The following is a 4,245-nucleotide window of genomic DNA, read 5'->3' as shown; positions in this document are numbered from 1 at the left end:
TTTTCAGACTCTTAAAATATGAAAAGATTGTCGAGCATTTCTTTTACACTCGTTAAAACGGAATTAAAAGACGGTCCTCTTATAGCCCTTTTTTGACCGTAAAAACATGAAAAGATTGCCGGATTTTTGTCGTTTCAAATCTGATATTGGAAATAAAATGACGTGTCCTTGATCGCTTTTTGCTTTTCAGGTCAGAGACACTAATCATGAAAGTACTCCTTGGTCGTAAAGATCAAGTGGTTCTCTCAAGTATTATTTTATACTTTTTCGGGCTTGGGAGACACAAATTTACGAAAAAGTTCAACCCTGGAGTCTTCTTAAGTTTTTCAGACTCTCTAAAATTGAAAACCGCCGAGTTTCTCCTATACTGGACTCGTTAAAATTTCACAGTAAAGGACCTGTTTGATTACAAACAGGAACGGACCACTCCTTCTTAGGGTTCGAATCTAAACTAAGTTGGATTCATCCGAAGGATGAGCTTATAATCAAGCAAATGTTATCCTCCTCAAGCTTGTAAAAAATAAAGAGGTACTTGCCAGAAATGGTGGGGGAAAAGAGAGAAAAGTGAGCCTATTTGTTATCCTTTGTCTCAAAGAAACCTTATCACCACTCTTGAACACGACACTTTTTCATTCACCTGGGTTGGGAAATCCTTTGCCTCACAATTGATCAAACCTCATTGAAAGTCGTCAGTCGGGTATTAACTTTGGGTCAATTGTCACCAAGCCATCTGTCGTGTTGTTATGTGTTCAAGAGGTCACTGCAAATAAACTATTCATCTACAAAATACCTGTCATCCATCTTGACCATCCCTGAGTCAGTCCTTACAGCTACATTTCTTCAACTTGATTTATGATTTCGTGTTGTGGGCTTGCCTACGACGGATCGCTTTCTATCGACATCAGCACATTATCTAGAAAGATGATCTAGAAATCGTCAGTACCTTGAAGTCTGCATGCATCAATGGCAGGTTTCTCGCCTTTGACGACAGTTTACATCATTGACTTTCGATCGAAGGATTCCGTGACATGTTCGACATCAACACATGCATTCACATCTCATGGATTGTACTGGGTACTTTGAGAACCATTGACATCACTGGTGGTCTCTCTCACACTTGTTAACAGTTTACATCATTGACTGGTAATCAAGTGGTTTCTACCATGTTCGACATCAACTCATTTATTCACATGGATAGAATCGTACTATTTCGGGAAGTAGAAATGAAGACCCTAGATCTAGTTTCCGCCATCCAAGCTGCGAGGAGTTTTGTATTCATTATACAGTAGACTAATTATAAACAGATGGCTGCGTCCATACTGTGTCTACATGAGTCTATGATTATGATGTACTGCGAAATCATTCCTGTATCAGAGCAGTAGTTAGTTTGTTAGTTAAAGTTTTTGATCTGAGTATGGGAATGCCTACCTCAGCGATGATATGATCTCATATATGTATTTTGTGTTGAATATTTGCAGGTTCCGACTGGGCTCTCCACAAGATAATCCTTGAAATGATAAAGTACTTCACCCTTCCTAGATGATATGAAACCCTAATCTACTACAGGCTTCGCACTTTAGGGGCAATCTGTTACACTAAAATTTGTCACCATGACTATTTGCAGTTAGTATGGCTCCATCAACTGTCATACTATCCTCCTTGGCAAGTCTTATACCTCTGCTCCTCATGTCAAACCCCAAGAAAGAGAGAAAGTCCTTAAAAAGTCAATTAACTCTGGTTACGCGGTTTCTCTTACCCTTACCTGTGTGTACGCACCTCAAGTTCACAATACCTGCGTACTTGTACGCTCTGTCTGTAAAGGGGTGGGTGCGTACTCCTGTAAAGGTCAAAAGGCGCGAGTTTTACTTCAAAAAAGTTACTTGTGGTCGAATCTAGAGCATTCTAGAAGATGGTTTGACGTGTATTGAGCGCCTCCAGATGGTTCATGTATCCCTATGAAAGAGGAACTTATCCCATCAAGAGGGGAGCTATCCCATTGAAAGAGGGGCTTATCCCATTGATGGTGGACCTGATTAACTTCCTCCAAAGCATTATAAATACAGGCATTGGGCCAGAGGGAGGGGAGGTTGAAAGCTGAACATTCCTAAGGGTAGATGCTGCTGAAATTAGGACTCCCTTATAGAGCTTGAGAGGAGAGATTCCCATCCTTTCTTAGCTTCATTTGGAAGTGGGTGAGCTGATCAAAGTAAAGGAGAACTCTTGCTGGACCCTGGGAGGGACCTGCACAACACCAAGGCACTGGTTGTAATGGTTTCTTTTGTTTCCACTTAATACAATTAAGCTCATTTTTCTCAACAAGTTGTTATACATAATTTGTTTCATATACTCCTTGGTCTTTATGATGAATATGTTTTATTTTATGAGTTATTCAGGTGCTATGTAATCGTTTGCTTGTTAGTGAATGCAGGTTTCAAAGAGAAGGAGGAGCTCATCCGGATCGGCGAGGCTGGACTGCTACAAACAGCGTTGGACTAAAGGTATGTTATAAACACCTGATTACTTGTATTCTAAATGCATATTTAGGGAAAGATAGGGTTTAATTGTCTTGTTTGTCACTAGAAAGCCTTAGCTTCTAGGGAGGTCGGTTTTGTCCGCAAAATTGACTCTTTCCGCATGACAAGGTGGAGTATGGTGTAAAGGTTGTGGTTGAGCAGGTGGTGGAGGTAATAAAGCTGAAGCATTATTGTATGGGGGTGTCCACCCCTGGGACGATGCATTCCACTGAGGTTGTGGCAGAGCATATGGTTGAAATGATTGGTTGGTTGGCTGGGAAAGATACTAAGGTGAAAAGGACCAAGGAGGAGGTGTAGACCAGGAAGGATGAGCAGGGGGGGCCCAAGAAGGTATGGATGTGGTCTGGTTGGGGTTGTAATATGCGTGGGATGACCCTTGCATGCCCTGCTGATATGGCCTAGGTCCATGAGGTCTCCTTTGGTTTATGTAGCAGCGCTGTTTAGTTACCCCTTCAACTTCTTGATATACAGCTTTTAGTCCAGGGAGAGAAGGGCACTTGTCTGTGGAATGGTTTTCATCACAGACTGGGTAGATTTCAATAGAATTCAATGGACATTCATTCCTAGAGTGCCTTCTGGTGCATCTAGGTCAGAAAATGGCTAAGGCTCTCTCTACTTCCTCATGTTTTCTCTTAATGTGTGTAATGTCCATCTGTAGGGCAAGGGTTTGCAGCATCTCACTCTTGAAATCCTCCAGTGTGTTTCCAATTTCACCCTTGATGGATGTATTGGAAGAGGATGGATTGACCATAGGTTGACTACCCCTACCCTTTCTCCTAGTTTCCCTAGAATGGTTTTTGAAGACAGTCTTGATATCCTCATAGGGTAATTGGTATATGTCCCCTCCTACAAACAAGTTTAGGGTATCCAGAAGATATTCCCTTACTCCTCTAAGCAAGACTAGCTTTAGTGACTCAAGGTCAAGTGTACACCTGAACCTTTTGTAGCTAAGCTGGAATCTTTCTTCATATTCTTATAGGGATTCATCATGCGCTAAGGTCATCCTAAAAATTCCCTCTTTACTGTCTTTAGACCTACAGTAGTCTCGATACTTGTTGTTGAAGGCTTGCTGCATCTGAGCCCAAGTTGTGATGCTATCCCCAGGTAAACCCATGAACCAGCGCAAAGTTGCATCCTTGAGAGTGGATGGAAATAGTTTCAACTTCTACTCATCACTAGTGTAGTCATGGGGTCAACATATGACAACAAATTCAAACAAGAAAGTGTATGGGTCCTCTGACGTCAGGCCATGGAAATGAGGAAGGGTAGAGAGGCTTATATTCTTCATCTTAGTAACCCCATTAGATTCCCTGATGGGGAAGGCGCCCTCAACTCTTTCTCTATTCCCTCTGTCATTTCTCTTTTCAGCCATTGGATCAGTAGGAATGGGTTCTTCTTCTTCTTCTTCCCTTATAGGTTCTTCAAATATTTCAGGTTTCTCACCTAAGGGTTCCTCCAATTCACAGCCACCGATGAAGTGGGAAGGTTAGTTGTTTGAAGTAGTGGGGGTATTTGGCAAAAATTTCCCTAAGTTATCCCTATTCCTACGAGGCATGAAAAAAATGTTTTTGTTTTGTTTTGAGTTTTTTTCAAACTTTGAAAGTGATTGTAGAATTGAAATTACATACTGAATGAAAACTAACTAATTTCATGAAATCTTACTTGTAGAATGGAAAGGAAAGAAAAGAATGCAAAATGGAAAAGAAAGCAA

The sequence above is a fragment of the Pinus tabuliformis genome, chromosome X (assembly GCF_031772625.1).
Source record: "Pinus tabuliformis cultivar Carrire ecotype Pingquan chromosome X, CPIR1, whole genome shotgun sequence".
NCBI lineage: Eukaryota > Viridiplantae > Streptophyta > Pinopsida > Pinales > Pinaceae > Pinus > Pinus tabuliformis.
This window is presented reverse-complemented; position numbering follows the sequence as displayed.